Below are 27,765 nucleotides of genomic sequence, written 5' to 3' on the forward strand. Positions count from 1 at the left end.
ATGGTTTCAGGTCTCACATTTATTTCTTTAATCTATTTTGAGTTTATTTTTGTGTATGGTGAAAGAAAATGGTCCAGTTTCTTTCTTTTGCATATAGTTGACTAGTTTTCCTTACACCATGTGTTGAAGACTCTGTCTTTTTCCCATTGGATATTCTTTACTGCTTTGTCAAAGATGAACTGATCTTTTAAGTTTGGGTTTATTTTGGAGCTTTTTATTCTGTTCCATTGATCTATGTTCCTAGTTCTGGTCAGTACCATGTTGTTTTGATCACTATAGCTCTGTAATGTCACTTGGTGTCTGGAATTGTGATGCCACCACAATCAAGATCTTCCTTTCCTAAGGATTACATCTAAACACTAAAGGAGTACTTTGACAGAGAAATGAAATGGCATGCCATTGAGTGGAGGAAAGAACTGAAAGGGAGACCCATACTCTAACTTTTCTAAATTAATATATAGTGTCAAGCCACTATATCTTTAAGCATAGATAAACAGAATATTATTCAAAGGTATTCATCCTTCCATCCTCTTTACAAAACCAAGTTAATGTAGGCCAACATGTGTTTTCTTCCAGTTTTACACTCATTTCCTTAGTGAAGTACCAGGTATTTAGCTGGATGCCACTGATTATTTATGTTAGATATTTTCATTTCTTCTCTTATTTACTAGTTATTTTAAATGCATCCAGATGATTAAACTTAACATTGCAGTTAAAGTAAAATATTTTATGTAAAATTAATCTTTTTCTTTAATTCACATATAGACACAGAGGAATTACATATTCTTTCTTACATTTACTTATATAATACCTGCCTATATGAGGCAAAAGTTTATATATATATATATAAATATACACACACACATATATATGTGCATGTGTGTATATATAAATATATACATGTGTATATATATACATATATATATACATATATATACATACATACATATATACATATATATATATATACACACACACATACATATACATACATACATAAATAGCAGTTTTTGTGTGTGTATGTGTTTCTTTTTACCATGGCTCAAACTTTTCAAATCTCAAGTTTACAAAAAAAACACAAGAATTAGATTATCTGAAAAAACTGATTTAATAATTTATATTTTAATTTTCTTACACTCACCTTTAATCCACACAGAACTCTAATGAATTTGTGTTAATGATTTCAAAACCTAGTAATATTCAAACACAGTAGGATAAATTTGACATTGTCTTCTCATGAAATTGAAATGTATTTTATAACAATATTAAAATTGCGGTAATTTGCCAAAACAGAAAGCCACTCATAGAATATTTGCTAAGATCAACTTTAAGGAGATGGCTCCTATTATAGCCATTTGAACTAGTAAAGGAAAAAAAAACTCCTAAGTGATTTTTCAAATTTTGTCTTTTGTTAACTGGGTAGGGTCAGGTAACTGGAGGGGGAGCAAACAACACTGAAATGTTTTAACAAGTGCACTTATACCACTTCACATATATACATGAACTCTTTTCAGAAAAGAAGGAATATCTCCCATTAAATCTACATTTGCATGCTCTCTGCTAATACTTTTAGCTAGCCATTTCATTTGGGTTGAGGAGTTCAGTATTCTAAGAGGAATAGTGGTTTTCTTTCAGCACTGATGTTTATTATATTCTTTCTGGACGACAACTCCATAAGTTTGATGTATCATATTAATTTGTTTTGTAGGAGTTGATCAATTAACTTGAGAAAACTCTATGTAGTGTTGATTCAATCATATAACAAGCATAATTTAATATAAATGGTGCATAAGACATTGATTTTGCCCAACTGCTCTGTAGAATTAGTGTCACTAAAGAAAGCAGCCAAGCTGAACTAACAATATTAAGCATTTGTGCAATTTATCTCTTGCTATAATGAACAGTAAATGATATAATGACCAACAAGATTAATGATAAAACAAACATACTAGTTAGATTCACGCTATAGAAGACCAATTCACAATGTTACATGGTAATCAATAATTTGAAGATTAATTTAACCAATAGGAGTGTAAAAATCAAGCAACAGCGGAAATGGAAACCTTTCCTGGAACATGTTCATTGCTATAACCATTTAAAAATATACTCAAGATTGAATATGCTATAATTTATCTGTTTACTTTATGATAAATTTATTTTCCAGAGTTTTAACCTAAAATTAGCTACTGTGCCAAGCAATTTATTTAAATGTCTCGCAATTGATGAACCTCCGATAGATGGTTAGGGATGCCTCCTTCCTGATTCTGCTACAAACGGAGAGGATGTTTATCAACAGTTGTCATTCACCACCAATATGGTTTCCTTCCAGTGGTTTTGCTAACTATAATTAACTAAAGAAAGCAAAGTATGTCCAAAGTAGTTCAAAGCCTCACAGTAAGTAGAAATGTTCCCTTTTACTCCATGTCTTCCATTGAATGAAATGGCTGTAAGTTAATACTCTGCAGTTCCTTTACTCAGTGTATCTGTTCATGACTTGAATTACAGCCAATAGTTACTTCCTCTCTAAAAGAGAGTTATAAACATTATCCCCATGGTCAACTCTACTATAAAGACAAAGAATTTGTATCTTGGCTCTGTTTTCATTCAAATAAACCATATAAACTAATTTTATGTGAATAAATTCCTATAGAAGCAAACATTCATTATTAGTGTCTATGCTATTATTATTCAAGAGCATCATTTTCTGACACAAAAGGATTAGGACAGTGTTGGTGGTTAAATGAACAAATGACATGTACTTTAGCATGTGATTATGATAACATAATAAATAAAATTAAGTCACTGAGATCTATATGCCTCAGGTACTCCTCTAAGAATTTTAGATGTAATAACACATTCATCATATTAAAATTCTCTTTGATAGGTATGAATTTTATCTCCATTTTGTAGATGTTGAAACAGATACAACAGGGTTAAGTAACTCACAAAAGATCCCACAGCTATTAAGTGGAATATTTGTGGTTGGCCCCAAAATTTACTGTCTTTGCTATACTAATATTTCTGTTTACTTAAACTTACAAAATTCTTAAAATAGAATTTTGCCATTTTACTTCATTTTTCTAAAGATAATCAATGGTTTAGTTTTGTTTATCCTATACTTCAAAACAAATCTATACCATGCAGAAGAATGAAACTGGACCACTTTCTTACACCATACACAAAAATAAATTCAAAATGGATGAAAGACTTAAATATGAGACAAGGAACCATTAAAATCCTACAGGAGAGTTGGGGCACCTGGGTGACTCAGCCGGTTGAGCGTCTGGCTTCGGCTCAGGTCATGATCTTACAGTTTATGGGTTCAAGCCCCGCATTGGGCTCTGTGCTAACAGCTTAGAACCTGGAGCCTGCTTCGAATTCTGTGTCTCCCTCTCTCTCTGCTCCTCCCCCACTCATGCTCTGTCTCTCTCTCTCCTTCAAAAATAAATAAAAACATTAAATTTTTTTTTAAATCCTACAGGAGAAAACAGGCAGCAACCCCTTTGACCTTGGCCACAGCAACTTCTTACTTGACTCTGAAGGCAAGGGAAATAAAAGCAAAAATGAACTATTGGGACCTCATTGAGATAAAAAGCTTCTGCACAGCAAAGGAAATAATAAACAAAACTAAAAGCAACTAGCAGAATGGGAAAAGATATTTGGAAAGTACATATTGGATAAAGGGTTAGTATCAAAAATCTATAAAGAGTTTACAAATTCAACACCCAAAACCAAATAACCCAGTGGAATGGGCAGAAGACATGAATAGACACTTTTTTAAAGAAGACATCCAGATGGCAAACAGATACATGAAAAGATGCTCAACATCACTCATCATCAGGGAAATACAAATCAAAACCACAATGAGATACTACCTCATACTGGTCAAATAAATGGTTAAAACTAACAATTCAGGAAACAAGAAATGTTGCCAAGAATGTGAGAAAGGGCAACCCTTTTGCACTGTTGGTGGGAAGCAAACTGGTGCAGCCACTCTGGAAAACAGTGTGGAGGTTCCTCAAAAAATTAAAAATAGAATTACCCTATGACCCAGCCATTGTACTACTAGGAATTTATCCAAGGCATATAGGAGTGCTGTTTCAAAGGGGCACATGCACCCCTATGTTTACTGCAGTGCTATCAACAATAGCCGAATTATGGAAAGAGCCCAAATGCCCACTGACTAATGAATGGATAAAGAAGACGCTATGTGTGTGTACACACACACACACACACACACACACACAATATGGAATAGCAACAATGTGGATGGAGCTGGAGGGTTTTATGCTAAGTGAAGTAAGTCAGAGTAAGACAGACAATCACATGATTTCACTCATATACTGAATTTGAGAAATTTATGAGATGATCATGGGGAAGGGTAGGAAAAATAAGATAAAATCAGACAGGGAGGCAAACCATAAGAGATTCTTAAATACAGAGAAAAAACTGAGAGTTGATGGGGGTACGGGGGTTGGGGAATGGGTTAAATGGGTGAAGGGCATTAAGGAGAGCACTTACTGGGATGAGCACTGGGTGTTATATGTAAGTGATGAATCACTGGGTTTCACTGCTGAAGCCAAGACTACACTGTACGTTAACTAACTTGAGAATAAAAACAACAACAACAAAAAAAACTCTACCTTGTCATTTATCTAATTAAGTTCATGTGCTTGTGAAGAACACAATTTCAGATGTATTGTAAGAAGCCAAACATCCCAGCCTCAAGGAGGGCAGTAACAGTAGAACAGAGCTACAGGCTTTTCACTCTGATGTGAAAAGGCCCCCACTACTTCCTATACTTCTTTCCCTTGCACTACAAATCCCTTGTTTTCCTCCACTTTGTGAGGGCATGTGTTTAATTTATAGCTTTGGTTTACCCACAGCTTTTGCCTCTTCATAACTGTAGCTTACATTCTTTAAAAACTTTAGTTTTCTACAAGTACTTACAACAACTTTCACCATAAATTGTCACACCTAACTTCTTAATTTACATTTCAAGGAGAGGATGTCTGATTGGCTTAGGCAATTTTGACAGATCAGATCATACGGGCTGGCTGATATACTGATTGGCTGTTCTTTGGTCAGGTGCCCACTCCCACTCCAGAAGCTCTGTTACAATGAGGTGGTCATGGGTCCTTTTCCATTAGGGCCTGTGAGTGAGTTGGGTGAAGATCATTTAGAAGAGGCTATAGGCTGGCAGACCCCATGCTAACACAAATATCTAGCACAAGATCCAATGACACAGACATCACTATTCATAAACATCATTGTTTGAATGCGTCACAGGCCAAAAACCAAGAAAGACTTAAAAAGTAATTCCCCAAGAGCTATTTTCAGAGTTTTTTAGTTATACACTGATTAAAAATATTAGATAAAAAGTACTTTATGCCAGAATAAGATAATTCAAAGAAAATATTTCAGAAAAACAATTCATTTGATCCATATGGTTGTATAATTTTAAAATGTTATCATACTTATCTACTCAATAATATGTCTCAATGAAAAAGCTGGGGCTTTTTTGAATTCACATTGGTATTTTAGAATATTGATATTAATCAGAAAGGATTATCAAATATATCACATCTACAAAACTATCTATTTAAAATCACAATTTAACATTTAAAGGACCCCCAAAACAAGTTCATACAATTTTTAAAGACAAAGCCTAATGATTTTTAAAGAGCTTTGTGGGTTCTGAACATGGAGGGATTATAGTAACCCCTCTCATTCCTCCTTTCTTAGTACCTGCAACTTCTTTGGAATCCTAGAATAATTTAAAACATATATATATTTTTAAAGATGTTTTGTAAACTTTCTCTGACCTCCTGATGTCCACTGACACTTTAAGTGGAGCATCTCAGTACAATTTAAATTAATGTGCAAAACTCATATTTAGGTTATATAATCGCCATATTACCTATTTTTCACAGTCCTCAGAGTTACCTCTTTATCCTCCAATGACTATTAGTAAAAATGAGGGCTGACATTGCACTTACAGTTTTGTTCATAAATCTGAAACAGGTAATTGTTCTTGTTCAGGTGTTTATGCTCAGGAATGTGGTATGCAAGCGCCTTCTAAGAATCACAGATGTTCTTCATGTCTTGGTAGATAAGATTGACAGAGTAAATAAAAAGAAGGTAAATGAATCTAGCTCTATCTAACAAGGTAGCCCAATAACAAAATAAGATTAGGTTTAAAAGGAATGTTATATGGCCAAAAGCATACAGAACACCTTTTAAAGAAAGAGAGAGAACCCACATTCTGCACCTCAACCTAGGCACACAGTACCACTCTTTACCTGTGAATGCTGTTTTTCAATCTCATACAATAGGAGATGCTGTGGATTTTTTTTTTTTGAGAGAGAGAGCAAGAAGTAGAGATAGAGAGAGGGAGACAGAGGGAGAGAGAGGGACAGAGAGGGAGACAGAGGGAGACGGAGAGAGAGGGAGGAAGGTAGAGAGAGAGAGAGAGACAGAGACAGAGAAGGAGAGGGAGAGAGAATCTTACGTAGGCTCCATGCTCAGCACAGAGACCAATATGGGACTCGATCCCATGACCCTGGGATCATAACCTGAACCCAAATCAAAAGTTGGACACTCAACCAACTGAGCCATCCAGGAACCCTGTAGATTTTTCTAAATAAGTAATAATTAAGCAAAACCTCAAAAGCACCTAACAAAATTTACATAAAACTCAGTGTCTTTTCAGGTCTGCTTATTGTGTATTTGTCCCTAGTAATCTGAAGCACGTGTATATACATACATATATATATATATATATATATATATATATATATATATGCTATAGACATATAGAGTATTAAAAAGTTGTACACAATTATCTCAATAAATAAATTACATGTTTATTTAAAATGAATCTGACAGAAATAGTACTGGGTTAAAATAGAAGGTACTGATAACATTTGATGAGAGAAAGACATTATGTGACCTGCTCTGGGGAAACAACTAAAAATCTGCATTACTAATTACACAAACTAGAATATGAATGAAACTGTTTTATTAGACTGTTCCATATTGATTTCACAATCATAAAAGTATTTATTTTCAAAAATTATGTTTTTTGATGTTTACATACCAAGAAATTTTGATAGACCTGATTTTATACTAGGAAATAGTAATTTTTTTTTTGAAACAGGATCACTAAAGCATGAGTGGGGGGGGGCGGGGGGCGGTGGGCAGAAAGAGAGCAAACAGCTAGAATCCCAAACAGCTTATACGGTCAGCATGGAGCCTGATATGGGATTCGAACTCAGAAGCCATCAGATCATGACCTGAGCCGATTTCAGACACTTAACCAACTAAGCCACCCAGGGGCCCCAAGATCATAATAATTTTTTAAAAGATATGAAAAACACTGCAAGTATCCAATATAGTCAATCAAAATAAAGATATTAATGGGATGTAAGAGACAAAAAGGAAAGCTGTGAAGTATAATCCAACAAAGCTATCTGATCTTTCAGCTTATCTCTTCTGTTTAAAACTGATCTATTTTTTTTTCCCCAGGACTGATTCTCAGGTAAAACTTCCTGAATGGGAATATACAAATAGAGCTGAAATTTATTTAAATTTCATAAGAAAAATATGTTTATAACAAAAGCTAACAGATTTAAATTCCTAAGAGAATACTTTTGTCAGAGTGAATTTTTATTCTAATTTTAAACTGTATATGTTTTAGACTCTTAAAGTCCAGTCTGGTAAAGACAAAGAGCTCAACAACTACTGGTTGAACACAATTTTTAGTATATATCTAATTATCACTTTTATGTTTTTAAACATAATATTGACATTACCACTGTAATGTCTATTTTTTTTTAAAATAGAGTTGACTTCTTCCACATCTCCTCTTTGCGACATTTAGTACCTCCAGTGTTTGTTTGTTAAATAAGACCTGTAATGTCATTCAATGAAATTACATGCATGGGGTCTGGTACATACTATATGTTGAGTAAAAACTATTTACTTTCCTTGGTAAATATCACACAGCCATTATTCTCTCAACAGTTTTTCAATAGTGACAAAATATGGAAAACTCTTCAAAACCCTAGTTTGTGTTTTTCTTTGTGCAACATTTTTTTGTTCAAACATCAGTTATATATAAATATATATGAAGATTGAAATAAAGAGAAAATAACTATTATTAGTAGGTGATGTGAAATATTTTTAAAAATCTTAGATTAAGTCACATATTGTTTAAAAGAAGTATTATTTCAAAAATTAGAAATTTGGTGAATTATCTAAGAAATTAAAATTTCTTTAAAGGATCAAACATTGTTTAATATCTCATATAAGAAAAATTCATGACCATTCATGCTTTACATACCTATATAATCCTGTCAGTTTACTCTTAAACAATCTTCCTGAATTGCGCCTCCTATTTTAAAACTACACAAAATTTGTAACCTATATTTTATCCATAGAGTGGTCATCAGGGAGACATAATTTGAGAGATACGGGGAAGCTCTTAAATGTCTCCTGCAATACCCAAACCCCAGTCACACACAGACTTTCATAACACTGAAATTTCAATACTTTTCATTCTTCCTTAAAGATAATTACTTATCACCATTACACTTAGTAATATATTTATAATATACATTATAGTCCTATATTATATATTTATAAGCATATATTAATATTCATCCATATATGGTATTATGGATAATTGTACATATTTGCTTTTCCTGACTGACCATGATGCACATGGTAGGAACACAGCATGTTAATCATGGTCAACTAGGTAAGGAAAAACAAATATGTATAATTAATCATAATACTTTATTAAAAGTTGTCTTCTGGCATTTTCAGCAGAGCTTAATGAAACACTAGGGAAGGAAGCAATTAATTCTGCTGGGGATGTAATGAGGTGCAGAAAACTTTTCTTGGGGAACTAGATACAGATAACATGGTCTAAAAGCATTTTTTTTTTTGGTACTATATGAAGATGCCACCTGCAATATCTGGTACATTGGGTCAAGATACAGGAAAAAAAAAACACACATGAAGTAGCATTTGAGGAAGCAAAATGTCTGGTTCAAGCTAGGTCCTGTGACATTAAACATGAGACTTCAGCGTATGAATCTCTTTAACTTTGATTTTGGTAATTTATGGCAACTGTATTGTGCAGTACAACTGGTGTTTATGTCTGTGTCTTGTTTTCAACTGGATGAATTTCTTTAATTCGTGGGAACACACTATCCTGAGTAATGGCTGAACTCTTCTGCCCCACCCAACCCTTCCATCATGCCTTCTCAACCTTGGACAAAAACATACTAGACCAAAACGGTTTAACTAGAATAATGGACTTAGAAGGAAACAAACTAACAAAAGACTAGAGATTTGTATTCACCCATTTCTCTTTCCTTAATATTAGGACTGAGCTTACACACAAGCAAGTATACTCTGTTCTGCACCACTCCTCCCAACTTTGTTATACAGGGGTCTTCCTCCATAGTGAAGCTTGTAATGGCCCATTACCTTCCCTAACTGAGCAGGAAAATTGATCTAGTTCTAGGGTTCATAAAAATTCAATTTGGAAATATCCAAGACACATATTCAAATATCAATATATTGGCAACAGAATAATGTTTAAGTCACTATCTACTACCTTAATTTTTTTAATTGAATCAGAATTTGATAGGGGAAAAGCTGAGTTTTTAATTGGGATCCACAAAGCCCAATTTACCACATTCCTTACAGATAAGAGAGTTATTTGAAATCAAACTGTGATCAGTTTGGAAAAGAAAAGGAACTAAAAATAGAACAATTAATAAATTAGTCTCTTAAATCAGAGATTGGTAAAGTATGATTGCAGACCAAATGCAGCCCACTGCCTGTTTTTTATTAGAACAAAGCCACACTCATTTATGTATTGTCTACGGTATGTTCATGTTCCAGTGCAAAGGTTGAGTATTTATAACATAGGCTATATGTTCAGCAAAGTCCAAAATATTTACTATCTGACTTTTTACCAAAAAAAAGTGGCTTTCTGATCTTTGTCTTATTGATCAGAAGACATAAGGAAAATAGGAAAATGAGTTGTAAAGCAATTATATTCCTGATAACATATACTATAAATATTTTTCTAGTTTGAATATTGTAGTTTCTAAAAATGTTGAGATAGTAATTATTTTATCATCATCCTTGGATTAGAACATAACTTTGTGAGTAAACTGAATATTCTTCAAAGGGGTGTCATCACCCCTTTCACTCACATTGAGAAGTGGCTGATAATTAGAAGATGAAAACAAGCATAAGGTAAGCCTCTTTACATTGGTAGATTTAAAAAAAAATACCCCTTCCTCTCTTCCTCTTTGGACTTTACTTTCCTGCACTTGTATTTCAGAGGGAAGATGTCTGGCTTCTGAATAAAAGGTGCTAAGATAGAATCCTACGTATGGAAGCAGACCAAAGAAATGAGATCCAAAAGCAGTGTCTGCAACCTTGAATAAAGTGCAATTGCAGGAGTTCAGAATACCAAGGTCTATCTCAAACTCACTTTTTCTGTTATTCCCAGCACTTACAAATGTCTGTGTGCATGGTCTAAATTTATTTAGTCTGTATAACTGGGTATTGGCTTGAGTAATATTTGTAGGTTTAAAAAATAAATCCCACAATTTCAGTGGTTTAACACAATAAAAGCTTATTTCTAATTCTTAAAGCAGTTCAATTTAAGTGTTATAGTTGGCAGGCAGGTTTCCTTTACATAGTGATTTAGAGACCAGGATTTTTCCGTGTTACGATTTTTCTATCACATCACTGTACTTGGATGCCTAGAGATCACAGGAGAAGGGGAGGGGAGGATGGTTGGGAAAATGTATCTTACTGAGCAGCTGCTCCACTGATATTATGGGAGAGGGTTCAGGTTTTTGCTGCCTGTTTTAACCGTCTATACCAAAAGTAAGTATGTAAGTAAGTAAGTAAGTAAGTAAATAAATAAATAAATAAAATCAAGTTCCCAAAATTTAGTTACCAATGATTCATCGCTGGAGCAAGCAATCCTGAAGCTATCTTGGTGAAAAACATGTAAGGAGAAAGTGAACCTTGGAAAAGAGACAATGAGACCAAGTCAGACATCCTCCTTTGTAGGTAATTTTCCCATCATTAACCTTCATTTACTTACCTTCATTTTATTAACTAAGGTAGTAGTTTTCTTGAATGGGCTCAAATAAAATAATGTGCAATAAATGTGCATATATACTGGTCAGGCAGGAAGTGGTACAGACTCTGGCATCTGGGGAACAGAATTAGTATTTAGAAAAAGTGAAAACTCATAAAAAGAAAAAAATACAGGAAGGTCCAAAATAAGCTTTATTTTCTCCTCATATATTGTAGAGAATTCTCCAATTGTGAATAGATTTTCAACAAAAATATAATTTAAATTTTTTATTAATGACTTAGGATTTATATCCCTAGGAGTTTTATTATGATTGTTTCCTTTATTTTCATGGGGAAAAATAAGCCTAAGAAGCCTGTTGTCTATGGTTTGCCTGAAGTCACACAGTCAGTAAAAGAATACACCATTTTTTACTCCAGATTTTCTGACTCTTACTTGTATATTTTGCCTATTATACTACATTATGTCCATAGATTCAGGACAGGAAATATTATGAACTCATCAAAGTGCTGAGTTTACCACACCATGTTTTCTTCTATGGTGTGCATGCATGTGCGTGTGTGTGTGTGTGTGTGTTGGAAGAGGAGACAATTTGTTTTCATTAATCCAAATATAGGTAGAAGACCTTCACCTACAACTCCCTGGAAGAAAATGAGCCAATCTGATAGATTGATGCCTTTACTCTATATGACTAGGTCAGACGGAGTTAATTAAGCACACTCAGGGCCCCCAAGCTAGAAGTGCTTTTGGATGAAGTTCAGAGAAAAGTCCCTGAAGCTAGCATGGAGCTGGCCCCAACTTCCTCATGTTGGCCAATACAAATATTATCATTGGTCCTGTTAATCAGTTACAGTTTTTGACTCTATGACCTTCTAAAGGCAATATATTTCCACAATGCTGTGTGAAGTATTTCCTTTTATTTGCTCAAATGCACTTGATATTAATTTCTTCTAAGGCTTTCATATATACTTTGTAAAACCGTAAAGAAATGATATGGATCAATTTTTACTACATCTTTCTTAAACTCTCATGACTCATTCAGTTTCCACTTCATTTCCTATTTCGGGAAAACAGGAAAACACTGTCTCTCTCTAATATATTTCTACACTTACTTTCTCATAAATAGTACTATGAGTACTGACCTTTTCAGGGTACCTGATGACATATTCCTTCACTGAAATCACCAAGTTAAATGCAGTACAATGGCTTTAGTTATTTTCACATTAAGTTCAACTTTTGTTTTTACATACAAGGAAGTATCTATAATATTCATTACCTATTTTATGAATCCTCTCATTTTTTTCCTTTAATAGATATTTACATATCAGAATCTAATTGTGACAAAAATCACTGAATTACTTTTACTAACATATCTGTATCTATATTAGTTGTAATTTTTATATTATGTTGGCCTATAGGCTATTGGCCCTATCTGGACTTTTTGCAAACTCTATAAATAAGTTTTTAACTAAGAGAAACCACTTAATAATATCACCCAACATCACTTACTATCTATTTCCTCCTTTAAATCATTAATTTGTATAAACATCTGGGTAAATCTTGAGCAGTTTCTCATAGATAACATTTGTAGACATGGAGAGACAGAAAAAAAGAAACTCTGGGTTTCTACCACACAAGTAGCTAAGTCTATAGCAAATGACATTGATACATGATCACTTAGCACCGCTTGGTATAATGATCATAAAAAGCAAGTAAATCAGTAATTTTCATATAGTTAAGCTCACCATATTTCAAAATGAATTTATACATGTAAAGTAATTTTTAAAATATTTTTTGTAAATACGGCACATAATTTTTGGGCTTTGTAATTAAACACTCTTCAACAAATTTTATGAATAGCAAGTGTGATACCAACAAGGCTCAAAATGTATTAGAACACTGTTATCTTTCCAAGATTTTTAGAAAAAAAAAGAATAAAATTATGTAGATTCCTTACTCAAAATGCACTTTGGCTATGCAGCTTTTCCTCTGATGATGCTCTGCATTATGATTGTGGTTTAAAATCTTTTATATAGATCATTGTTGTAAATGATTATGGTAGTTTTATCTTCAGCATATGTATGTGTGCTTCTTAAGAAAACAGTCATTAGAACTCCAATCCTGAATACTTCTAAATTTGCACCCCAATACATGCACATATATGCATCCTTCCAAGTAGGGTCTGTGAATTTTAGCTTTGATGATAGAGTAAGGAGTTTTGGGCAGGCATGTTATTGATCAACTAACTAATATTTGTTGGTATGTTACGTGCATATAAAAATGACTCAATAAATGTTAATTTTATAACATTTAGGATAATTACAAATTATTTAAACTTCAACATAGTCCAGGAAATAGAACAATTTTTAAAGCCAATTTTATAAAAAGTATAAAGCCAAGAAATTTTCATGGTGTCACTGCATGCTTTCAAGCATCTCAAAGGAAAATTCATTGTACAGATTTACCATTATTTTGATGTCTTTTTATCTTTCACAATGTCTTTAAAAACAATAAACTAAAAAATATTTATTGAATCAAAAACAAAGTGTCTCAAAGATTGAAGGCAGCTGTCATTCAGATAAGACATTTTCAGCTTAAAGTTACAAATGCAATGGAAAATAATTCGGAACATATCTCATGAAATGAAGTCCGTTTTGTAGATATATAGGAATTATAGACTCTTTTGTGATTTTTGTTTCTATTCTCTTTCCTTTCCATGAATAAGAAATCTAAAAAGTTTGGATTTCAGATTAAAGTTTCAAATAATTATCTGCATAACAATTCCAACATCTGGACAATAAAGGAATCAACATAGTTCAGGAAATACACAGTATATACCCTAACTGCCCATAAGAAAAAGGTTGGGGAAGGAACAAATTTTCCCCAAAATTCACTCAAATAGAAGGCTATAAAGTAAGAGTAAAATACAAAATAATATGGGAGGATAATATCAGTGATGCCAAAAAAATGGAAACGGTCTAACTTAAAAATTAAGAGTGAGAAGGTCTCCATAGTGAGGGCAAAAAGAAATACTGATTCTTAAGTTGTTTAAAAAAGATTCACCTAAAAATTTCAAAAAATGTTGAAAACACAAAATAAAAAAACTTTATAAGTGAATTATAAATAAAAATAATAACACAGAGACACCTGGGTGACTTAGTCAGTTGGCCATCTGCTTTTGATTTCAGCTCAGGTCATAATCTAGTGGTCCATGAGATCAAGTCCTGTGTTGGGCTCTGCTCTGGCAGCACAGAGACTGCTTGGGATTCTCTCTCTCCCTCTCTCTGCCCTTCCTCTGCTCTCCCTATCTCTCAAAATAAATAAATAAACTCTTAAAATGTTATAACACAAATGTAACATTTTGTTCTGCATTAGTATTCCCGATCCTAATATATCCTCAGGTAGTCATATCTAAATAAGAAGGTTTCTTCAATAAGCTTAGACTTATAGGGAATGATGAAATAGTAAACTTTCAGAGTAATTTTTAAGTAAATTTTACCCAAGAATAATCTTTTTTATTATTTAACAAAAATATACTCTTGTTAATTAATTTTATTTAATTTAAAAATTAATATATTTGTTGTGCCTGCATTCCTTAGTACTTTTAGCTATTATATGCCTACCTTTATGTCAAGAATATATAAATTATTTTAATTTCTGGTTTAAGTTAGTTTTTAAACTTGGGGGAATTCATATAGGACATCCAAATTACCAAAATAAAACTAATGAAAACCTTGTAAGTAATGAACAAAATGTCTATTAAAAACTGAAGTCACATTCCTTACAAATTGGAGTGACAAAAGATAACACAAAATGATGCTCATTTTTGGACAAGATATGAAGAACTAACAATGCTGACAGTAGAACTATGAATTGGTTCTATGTGAAGAGTGATCTGAGCAATAGTACTTGTGTCAGCAATTTTTCTAGAACTATAAAGCCTGAGGAAATAATTTTGTGCAGTTGTATGTATAAAATAAAGAAAGCAGCAGCATGGTTTATATTTATAAGAATGTAAATGAGCCTTTAGGTAAAAACTGAGAAATCTGCTACATTATGGTTTATATTCATAAAAATAATACTGTTGGGTAGTTAAAATAATTGCAAATGGTTACACTGGGGTAAAATATTTTAATTAAATCATGAGAAAAACAGATTACAGAATATATGTCATACTCTCTACCTACATGTGAGGCTATTCACAGGTATTTTGGCTTTCGTTTCTTCAGACACATGGTAGAATTCATCTTTCTTATCCATTTGGAGTTGGGTGACATGACTTGATATGGCTTATTGAACATAAACAAAAGTGATATGTGTCCCTTCCAGGCAGAAGCTTAAAAAGTCAGCACATGCTTCACTTCCTTCTTTTTTCCTCTGTCCAGGAAATAATGGTCACTCTGTCAGCTTGGATCTCAGAGTGAAGAAAATAAGTACATGAATAATGACCTTCTAGTTGACTGATGATGGATATGTAGCTTAAGCAAGGAATTACCCCTTGGTTTTTTAAGAAACAAAATGCTGTGGTTCTTACCACAGCATAATCTAGTGAATTCTGATATTTATTGAAGTGTAATATCATATATATTAGAAATAAAATTATTTAGTACATCTCTTAATTTTATGGATTTTGATAGGATCAAAGAATTAGAAATAAATTTAGCGGGGCATGAAACAAAATCTTGATCTCTGACCCAGTAGTAATAAGGGGGAAAAATTAAAATCTGGATTATAAGATTTGGAAAATTTTAGATTTTTTTTTTGATTCAAAGCACTGGGTATAGAAAAATCTGGACAAAGTATAATTGGTCTATGAAATTTTACAAGTCCTCAAGACAAGAGAACACCAGAAAACCCTACCTCTGAGGTTGACATAATGGAAGAATTTAGAGGAACTTGAAGAAAATCTATCTATCTATCTATCTATCTATCTATCTATCTATCTATCTACTACCTACCTACCTATCTTATATATCTCCATCTATCATGTATGTCTATTTATATGTGATTTTTATTTTTTTTAATTTTTTTAATGCTTATTCATTTTTGAGACAGAGACAGAGTGCAAGCAGGGGAGGAGCAGAGAGAGAGAGGGAGAAATGAAACTCAAAACAGGCTCCAGGCCCTGCGCTGTCAGCACAGAGCCCAATGCAGGGCTCGAACCACAAACTGTGAGATCATGACTTCAGCTGACTGAAGTCGGAGGCTTAATCAACTGAGCCACCCAGGCATCCCTATATATAATTTTTGAAAAGCTAAAACAAATCAAGGAGGGAGTGTATGAACTGAGAATCATAACATGAAAATGTGACTAAATATCAAAATTACAGGAGTCCTATTGTCTATGCAAAATTTTTCACATTTAAAATTATCTCAAGATCCACAAAAAGCCACATTCCAATTAAAAGAAGTTAGAGAAATTCACATACCATAAAATAATAGTAATGTTTAGTTTTGGGGTTAAGAGTTTAGGTAATTCTTTTATTTATGTATGTTCTACATTTTTCACAGTGCAACTGTGATTCATAAAATACTATTTTAAAAATTCAGTGTTATTATTTGTTGTTAATAAGCAATCTGTGCACTGATTGGTTAAGGTTATAACTAATTTAGAATTTAAGTGCTCTCCAACATACTCCTTACCCCAACTGGAAAAAAATGATAATATCTTATAGAAACATAAATTACACTTTTACTTGGTTTTCATTTGGTGGAATAACATGAATTATAATATTATCTGGAACTGAGAATTTTGGAAGGGTGAAACCAAGAGAGTCTTAAAATTTGGGAATGGAGAAAACACTGATAGATCCATTGATTTAGAGAGAGATCTTTTTGCTTGTCATTGGTATCTGAATGCCGTGTCTCTGGGAAGTATGGGGCACTGTGTTATCAGGATATTGAGCGAAAATACCTCCTCAAAAACTGGTAGACTTCTCTCTTTCAATGCAATAGTTATAGCTGTCTTATGTTTTAATTAGGGAATGATGAAGTAGAAATAGTCTGAACCAATGTATAGTCAACTGGCAAGGTGGATGAAAAACAATCTCACATTATTAGGTGGTTCCTGGGCTACTTTAGAAAAGCAACCTGTTGGAGGGAAATGGTTCAAATTCTAACTTTGGTTCTGAAGAGTGACTACTTTGTTCAAGTCACTTAAACTCTAAATCTTGTTCCTTTGTGAAATCGAGGAGTAGGCAGAGTAATTCCTTTCATACTCATATTCTGTACTCTTACTTATAATTTGAAACATAACTTAAAGCTACATGGATTCTGAGAATAAAACTGATTTTAGCACAGATCTTTGCTTGACTTTTATTTCAGGATCCAGATATCTTTAAAGAATTATAAAAACCATCCCGTGAACTTTGTGTCACTTTTTACAATGCATTTTAAAAGAGGAGCTGAAGGCTGGACCTCCGACTATGTTTGGCTGTTTTAACTTATAAGTGCCTTAGCCATTTTGTTAGTTTACAAAGAAATCATTCTTTAGTGCAAAAGAGTCACAGCCAACACTACCAACAGCAAACTCTGTACTTGCAGTTACACTGGAAGTAACAGCAACTGTAAAAGCAGTTACCAAATTTTGAACAATATTAAAATATCAGCTATCGTGCTCTGCATTTCTGATTTACATTGTTTAGTTCTAAAAGGCAATTTTTATTTTTCCATTTTACAGATAAGGGAAAGAGAAATGAAGATGAGTCTCTTAAAGATGAACTCACTTGCCCAAAGTCATGGAATTAATAAGCATTAGTCAGTTTTAATCCTATGGCTTTCCTTTGGACAATGCCGCTCCCTAAATACTCCCTAAATACTAATCCCTAAAGAAGTTTTCTTTCTGCTTTCTTACATGAAGCAAAAATTTCAGCCACACATTATTAGGTCAACATTGCATTGCTGTTACAGGAGAATTACTCATTTTCATGCATGTGTGTGCATTTTAATTAATCTGAGCCACTTGAGCAGCATTAAGATATGACATATCTTTCAGTAGAACTGATACCTAATGACATAGCCCTGTCATTCACAAAGAGTAGATATAATTAATATTTCATAACACAAACATTTGAACACTTGATCATATTTTTTTCTCATCTTTTTAACTGTCACATAATTTGACTTATTTTTTTGATTGTTAGATTATGCACCAATATATCTGAATAAGGTATGTTTCCTATATTCAGCAAATATTAGTCTTTAGATCTGATGGTTTTAATAACCATCCATGCCATGAACCATTATGTTTGATATAAACAGATGACTTTGTCATAGTAATTTTTGTAAAAGGCATTTACAACTATTCCCATCCACATACATTATAGCTTTGAGATACTGCTTTTAATTAAGCTTTGATAATAAGCTTTGATAGCCATAACTGGTCAGTACAAAGTTACTTAGGAACTATTATTTATGTTGCCGTTTTGGAAGAAAAAAACAATGGTGATAGTTAAATAACTCTTTGCTATAAAGAAAAAATACAACAGCTAAGCATGAGCAAAGTAAAAATTCTGGAGTTTAATATCATACATATAGAATATGACTATTACAATTTAGGTCAAAAGAGGATACAAAAAATTAGGACTTTATAACTCTGGAATAAACTATATTTCCCATATATAAAAAGAAAATTTTTATGACTGAATTGCAATATTTCTCAAGGTTACAGATAGGAACATTTAGTTATTGGCTGTAGGGCATGCTCATAAAGAAAATTACCCAATACCTTAAGGAAAAAATAATTGGCTGATGTTACTTTTTTTACTCAAACTAAAATAAGATATGGGTAATAGAGAAATGAATATTGTCATTTTTTTAAGTGTGGAAGTTAATAAAGAAACAAGACAAGTTAAGAAAGAGAACACAGTCCTATTTAAGATATGGTATAATTTAGGGCAGGACAACTACAAAACCTAAAACCTCTAGCGACAAAAGTTTATAAAAGAAGTATTCCTCACAATTCACCCCCATTCATATTCTTGCCTCTTTCAATTATCAATTTCTGTCTAGTTCAAGAAATGAATAGTTGAAAACAATTTGATTAGTTATAACTGAAACTTCTCATATTTTTATTGTAAAGGAAAAATCTCCAAACGTGACGTCATGTAGAAGATCATTCATTTCCTTTCTCTTTAGATTCAATTCCAAAAAATAAATCGGTACAATAAAATATTTTACTGTGTCATTCTTTCCCTGCCAAGAAACTCTTTTCCTACCTTGCACGGCTCACAGGTGAGGAGAGAGGCAGGCCCTACATCAAAAATGGTGAATGTAACCTTGTTTAAGGAAATCTTTAAAAAACAAAGCCAATTAAAGTGGCATTTTCCTATTTTGAAACTCTACCAAAATCTGGTGGAGAGGAAAAAACAAAACAAAACACGAACACTTATCACTGCAAGCAGTTGCTGTACAGAAATATTTTAAGTTCCTAAATCTTTTTTAATACATGAGCTTAAGTCATGGGATCTTAGAGGAACTCAGATATTATGCATTTATTTTTTCTATCGGTAAATATTATTAGTGGGTGCATAAGAGGTAACTGCGTTACAAAAGTAAGATGTTTTAAAAACTATTCATCAGCTTAAAATTATCTAATACATAAAATCAAAAAGAAGGAAACTGATTATATTTTTCTTTCATTTCTTCACATAGATTTTACTTAGTACCCTTATTTTCTAACTCTATTGAGGTATAACTAAAAATAAATTTGTTTAGGGGCATCTGGGTGGCTCAGTTGCTTAAGCATTGAACTTAGGCCCAGGTCATGATCTCACAGTCTCGCATCAGGCTCTGCTCTGACAGCTTGGAGCCTGGAGCCTGCTTTGGATTCTGTGTCTCCCTCTCTCTCTGCCCCTCCCCTGTTTGCACTCCCTCCCTCTCTCCCTCTCTCTCTGCCCCTCCCGTTTGCACTCCCTCCCTCTCTCCCTCTCTCTCTCTCTCTCTCAAAAATAAAAATAAAAACATTAAATTTTTTTTAAAGAAAAACTTTCATACTGTTTTCCATAATGGCTGTACCAATCTATCTTCCCATCAGCAAGGTACAAGGGTTCTCTTCTTTCCCCACCCTCACCAAAATTTATTTTGTCTTCTTGATAACAGTCTAACAGGTGTGAGGTGGTATCTCACTGTGGTTTCGTTTGCATTTTCCTGATAATTAGTGATATTGAGCACTTTTTCATGTACATGTTGGCCATTTGTATGTCTTATTTGGGAAAGTACATTTCAGGCCCTTTGCCTGTTTTTAAATCAGTTTATTTTTTATTTTTTATTTTTTATTTTTTTGTTATTAATTGTATGAATTCTTTATATGTTTTGGATATTAACCTCTTATTAGATACAAAGTTTACAAGTATTTTCTCCCATTCTATATGTTGCCTTTCATTTTGTTGATGGTCAATTTTATTGTGCAGAGCTTTTTAGTTTGATGTAGTCTCATATGTTTATTTATTTTTCCCTGTGCTTTTGAGTATCATAGCCAAAAAAAAAAAAAAAATCATTGCCAAGACCAGTATCTAGGAGTTTTTTCCTTATCTTTTGCTCTGCGAGTTTTAGAGTATCAGGATTTATGTTTAAGTCTTTAAACTATTTCAAGCTAATTTTTGTGAGTAGTACAAAATAAGGATTCAGTTTCATTCTTTTGCATGTGGGTATCTAGTTTTTCCAACACCATTTATTAAAGAGATTATAATGCTAAGCAATGCAGATACAAGTAAATATCTTTGGGACAATTCTGGAATCCCTGGGTTGAATAGGGATGGAGGAAAGAATACTTTTGGAGTTTGGCTAGAGAGTTAATGTATTACATTTATATTATACCTCACGTGTATTCTGAACTCTCTAGACAAAATTTACATAGTTCAATCTAGTTCTCAATATTGATGTTAGTACTTCCTTAAATCAACGTTGCATACATTTGATCATTTAACCTTTGATTTTCAAAGCACAAGCCAAATACTAACAACACCATCACTATACTATTTCCTAGAAGTTGGATTTCATATTCTCCACCTAGAGATTTAAGTTATTATAAGCCAATATTAATGAACAGAATTCCAGTAGAATAAAGTAATTGCCAAATAAATGAACAGGATATGTTTCCTGTATTATAAAAATAATGTTTCAATGTAGATCTCAGTGTGTTTGTACAGAACTCTACACCTTGAGTATAAACATAGAGTGATAATTGGAATTTCCAGTTCCAACTTTCAAAGATTTAAAAATAATAATACACCTTTTCTCTCCTTTTAATTACCTAAAATGTCACTTAAATCTCACTTAGTAACAGCAGCCTAAATCTGTTCACTGCTTTCTCTATCTACATAAGAAGTAAGACATTTTTATAACTTATCAATTTGGGGACACCTATGGAGCCCCAGAAGGCTTTAGAAATAGTAGCCTAAGCAAGGAATATCTCTCTAACCTATCTTTATTTTTCCTTTGAATCCCAGCAAGTATGTATTAAGTCCTTTCTCTTTGGAAAAAAAATATATATATACCTAATTTATACACTTTATCTTTGCTAACTGCTTTATGAATTTTTTCCTTATGAAAATTAATAATTTATTTTGTCAAATGGATCATGCTGGAAATTCTTCACTCTTGTTTTTTTTACACTTTATTATCAAATATACTTTATTATCTCCAATGTTTCTACTTCTCTGCTTCTTTTATACAAAGAATGGTGAATGCAACCCACACTATAGTCATATTTTCAGAATGATTACTTTTAAGTGATAAATTGTAATGTCATCTATTCTCTTCATTTCTCCTTTAAGAAGTGTCTGATTTCCTGGAGTTAATAAATTGACTCTCTATTCTACATACACACATATACAAACATACATGTGTACATGCAAGATACACACATGTGCAAACATACACATGACTCCTTAAGACTTGAATAACAAAGTATAAGGACAACAGATGCTTGGTGCTTAATGTCAGGTAATGGTATATACTTCTATTTCAGTTCACTTACTTCTCCTAGCCATGCACCCATGACAATGCACCCATAAACACTTTCACTGCAGAATAATAAATGCAGTTAAAAAATTTTTAAATCACTCTTCCCTAATCTTATAACCATATTCTCATTTACTTGTTTCAACAAAACTTTAGGATTAAATGAATGCATGACATTTTTATGTAGTCCGAGTATCAAATAATTCTTGTACCTAAATTCTCTTCATTGCAATTTATAATCATTTCACTTCCAATTTTACTACAGCAATCACTCAAAATCCTGGAGTTACTGTCATCTTCCTTTACAACTAGCTGCCACAAATATATTCACATATTTCCTTGCTTTTTAATTACATTATGCATATTGGCAATAGAGAGAGAAGCCAAGCCAAAAGAAAAAAATAAATAAAAAAAAACACTGCATGTTACATTATGTTAAACAATCCTCCTTTAACACCATCCACTCCTGTATAAAGTATCATAGCAAAAACCACTAAGCCTTAATGAAACACATGACATTTTTAATATTAGGATGACCATATTACAAATTTGTTTCTACATCTCTAGAAGCAAGAACAGAATTCCTTTATATTCTATCCAATAAACTATAGAATATTATTAAAAAGCTAATATCTACTAGTTAGGTATTATGGTAAGAACTTCTTGCACATTTACTTATAACCTCCAAACTGATTTTATGGGGCATTTTATGTTATCTGCCCCATTTCCATCTGACATAACCAATCTTTATGGAAGTTAACTAACTTGTCTGAATTCACCCACGTTTGGTAAATTCAGATGACAACCCAAGGTACATCTGACACAAAGGTGTATCTTCTTAAGTGCTTTGTGATCTTAGGGATACTGTGTTATCCTACTGTGTATCTCAGTCAAGTGTGCACTCATAGTTCTCTCTTTTTGTTCAATTAAGAACTAATAATACATTTTTAGCCTCTATTTATTGCTATATTAATATTGCCAAAAAATCAAGAGTTGTATTTTTCTTTTAAAAACATTGCATATTTAACCAAGTATAATATAACAGATAAGCAACAGCAACAAAAAGCAAATGACATTTTTACTACACTATTTTAATTTAACCTGACACCTTTGAACCTTAGTGTATGAGCTCTTATTTTTTGCACAACTTCCTTAAACACAATTTTTGTAGCTTTTTAACATATAAACGTTGAACAAAAATTTAACAATTTTTGTAGCATTCACATATAAACGTTTGTTTTATCATTTTAGGGACTCCACATTTTTATCACTTATAAGAAAAATATTTTTGCTATTATAAAACATGTAATCATTAAGATTGTTAAAAATACATTACTATTTTTTCATTTGAAGTTTACATATGCTTTTGGACCTAATTCATAAGAAAAAAAATTATCCTTCATTTCTAATTTTATAGATAAGGTAACTGAGAATTTCAAAAGTTTATTACCTTGCATCACACAACATAAGTAGCACTAACAGACCTGACATTGAGACCCTGATGCCTGGACCAGTGTTCTTTCTATGATATTATCAACTTTATATCGACACTGCAAGGTACTACCTTAGGCTAATTATAGAAATACTGTGTTAATTTTAAAGGATTCCTCAAAATGCCTTTAAATCCATAGGTTTATACATACTGGTTTTCTCTTTATAATTTAAAAGCTATGGGTAATTAAATCAAATGTGTAATACACTGCATCTTTCCTATTTATTTTGTTTGTATAATCTCAAGGTTTACTTAACTAAAAAAAAACTTTCAAAGAGACTTCAAGTCTTTTCTGAAGTTAACTGTTGAGCTCCAGACAGACAACATTAATACAATTTATAAGATATGCTAAACATTAGCTACTAAAATCTGCTAATGCAGCATTTAAGCAGAAAAGATAGGTCAGGAAATTCAAAGTGATGACTGTGTACTATTGTTCATGCAAAACTATATTCCAAGTGACCAGGTCACCATAGAAACTAGATATATATGTATACATAATACATATTTTCTTGACTTTATGCATTGAAACTACCAAATTATATTAGGTTTGTTTATATGCATTCTTATTTTTATTATAAGCATGGATCAAACTGTATTCAAAGGGAGTTTAGAATACATGAGGCATACTTAGATAACCAAATGGGAGGAAAACACAGTCTGTGTCATTTTGGCGGTCACTGAAGTTTTTTCAAAGTCTTATTTGTTTTTATTGAAATTAACACTTCCTGTATATTCCATTAGGTTGGCAATATATTCAGCACAAATTTCTTAGGCTTTAAAATATGTAGGGTATTATAATATCACTTTTAAAATATAGGGACCAAATTATATCTTGATAAAATATGCCTTTAGAAATTATAGTAAATATGTACTTTTTTTCCAATCTTTTTTTTTTACTTTGTGCTTTTTGAGGGGTATTCATTTGACTCAATGAATTTATGCACATTATAATAATTGATTAAAATATTCATTCCTTAAATAGTCTTACATCCAAATAAGATAACACATATCAAAGTAATGGTGTGTGTATAAGAAGAAAACAGTGTTTTATTATTATTTTTTTTTATTTTAGAGCACACAAGCAGGAGGGACAGAGGGAGACAAAGAATCTCCAGCGGGTTCCATACTGAGCATGGCTTCACATGAGGCCCTAGCCCACAACCCTTGGATCATGACCTGAGCTGCAATCAAGAGTTGGATGCTCAACTGAGACACTCGGGCACCACAGTGTTTTATTAGTTTAAAATAGCTGTTTCTCTACAGAGAAAGCTATAAAATCGGCAATATTTGAGACACTCTCTATTCTTACATCTTTCTCTGAACCCTAGTTCCTCTACTAATATTTATTTATTTTGAGAAAGAAAAGGAGAGAGCTGGGGAGGGGCACCGGGAGGGAGACAGAGAATCCCAAGCAGTCTCCATGCTGTCAATGCAGAGCCCGACATGATGCTCGATCCCACCAAATGTGAGATCATGACGTGAGCCGAAATCAAGAGTCTTAACCAACTGAGCCACTCAGATGCCTTTCCAGCTTTTCTTCATAAAGCTGTCACATCCTGTCTCTTTATATATTAAGCATTTTTTGCCACCTATTTTGTACCCAGAATTATGCTTGGTGGTTTGAATATAATGTGTATTATAGGTGTTCTAAGTGTTCTAGGTGTTCTAGACACATCTGTACACATAATGAAAAATGTTAAAATGGCAGCATGTGTAAAGGGTTGTAGAACCACATGGGAAGAGGCAAGTAGTTCTTCCTGGAAAATCCTTGAACTCTTCATAATGTAAGTTGGTTTTGATAAAATATTTGATAGATGAAGTAGGAGAGCTTCAAGTTAAGAAAATAACTGGTTCAAACGCAAAAAAGTATGAAAGATTAGCATGAGTCAACTAGAAACAATGCTGGAATCATAAATTATTTGCTATCTGGTGCCTGGCTGGCTCAGTTGGTAGGGCATGAGCCCCACATTGGGTATAGAGATTGCTCAAAAATAAAATCTTTAAAAAAATAAAAATAAGTAAAAATAAATCATTTGGTATGAATGTGTTAATAATGGAGATATGAGGATGAAATTACAGGCATCATAGCAGCACTTTATCAGCTGAAGGGAAGGGAGGTTAAGGACAAGAAATTAAATAGGATCTCTAGGTGCAAAGGAAAGAATCAAGTTGTCTACTTGAACTGAATATCTATAGAAATGTATCAATCATAAAAAAGAGGGTTTTTTTTCAAATTCTTGAAGGGAATACTTGAAGGGAAAAACACTCTTTCCAGATATTTTAATGCTTCTAATTCAGTTGATAATTTAAAAAATGTATATGATACGCACAGTGAGGAAGGGCAGTGACATCTTCCAATAAAATACACTTCGTTGGCCAGGAACCAGAAATAATGTTTCTGGCTGTCCAGTACTACTGCCCCTTGCTGTCCATCTTCTCCTAGCTATTGTTTGTGAAAACTTTAACAGCCTATAATCCCTAGTTTTCACATTTCACTTTGGTGAGATGAATAGTCAAAAAAATGGCCCTTTTTCAGAAACTTCCAAAGCCAGGTCCAGGTTTTTCAAACCCCTTTGTCCCAGCAAGAATAATTTTCAAACACAAAAGATAACTGGATGAATAGACAGTAATAGTTTTAGTTGACATACTATTAAGTATATACTAAGAAGAAACTTGGATTTCATCTTTTTATCTTTAGCCCATCTGGTTCAAAACTAGAAAGTAGGCTGCATTACCATATATGGCATACAATATTTTTCTTCTGTGTAGAATTTCCAGGAAAGTCTCTGTAGAAAACAGACCCTAGTTGTGAGGTCTTCAAATTCAAGCATCGTTATGGAAATCTTCCAACTCCGAAAGGAAGAAAAGTCTCAGTAACTTAAGTATATTTATTTTATGGTTAGAAGTTCAACTCTCCCAAATTTTCATCCAGGATCATATTGTGTATTTTAGTGCAAACAGAATGTTCATCAAAACATGACATTTCCTTTAGTCAGTCATGAGTTCTGCTTCAACTAAAGAACAAAAAATGGCAATTTTGGTGCACAGCCTACGTACAAAAGTAGAATTTCAAACATTTGCAAGGTAATTAGTTATACCTATATTTTTACAGCTGCAAGATACTGAAAATGTATAGGAACATTTGATACATTAGAGCATTTATCTCCCTCAAACATACACTTTCCATCCCCGCGCGTCCTGTCTCTGTATCCCTCTCTCTCTGTATCTCTCCCTCCCTGCTTTGTCTACACGCGCGCGCACACACACACACACACACACACACACACACACAAGAGAATAACTATGGGAAAAACCTTGACTAATCCAACATTGCCAGTGGTATAAAAACTGAAACTTACATAAAAACAGAAGGCACTGAGAGCATTGTTCTTATACTAACATAGAACTTTATTTCAAAATAAGTGTTTGACATCATGTCACTAGTGAGAAGCAGAGCAGGAACTTTAGCACAGTCCTGACAAGAAAATCCTATTTATCTTTCTTTTCTTATTTTCAATCACTTTGTACTCTGTAATGCTTAGAAATTATTTTTATAGAGCATTACCACCTTTTAACAACATTTGGTGCATAAACTTTAATTCTTCATTAGAAAAGCAGAGAGTGGCAGAGAGCACAATGAAGTAAACTTGTGAACATTTAATTATTTGTACTTATTCAAGGACTATAACAAAGATACCTAAATACCTGTATGTTTATATCTATGCCTATATTTATGTATGTGTATATATGTGTGTATATATATATGAATATCTAAATATACATCCATATTTATCTAGACAGTCTCAAAGCATAAGTCAATTTTTAACCTAACTCTGCAAACAATGAATAGTTGGCTATGTTAGACTTACTAAAAAATCATGTAGTTAATGCAAAACTATATGTAATGAATTTCCTGAGCAATAAAAATGTTTTTTGAAGAGAGTTGTACATACATTTTCTTTGTGACTTCTGGGCTTATAGAGAACCCGACTTGCTAGCAATAAGTCAAGATACTACTAAAAGAAAAGATAGGGCTGGGAATCAAACACAACTGGTTCAAATCCCGTCTATTCTCTTATTAAGTATGGAATACAGGCAAAGTAGTCGCATTTCATATATTCAAAAGTGTAGATGAGTTAAAAAAATGCTTTCTCACAGAATTTTAAAGCTA

This window comes from Prionailurus bengalensis, chromosome A1, assembly GCF_016509475.1.
Source record: "Prionailurus bengalensis isolate Pbe53 chromosome A1, Fcat_Pben_1.1_paternal_pri, whole genome shotgun sequence".
NCBI lineage: Eukaryota > Metazoa > Chordata > Mammalia > Carnivora > Felidae > Prionailurus > Prionailurus bengalensis.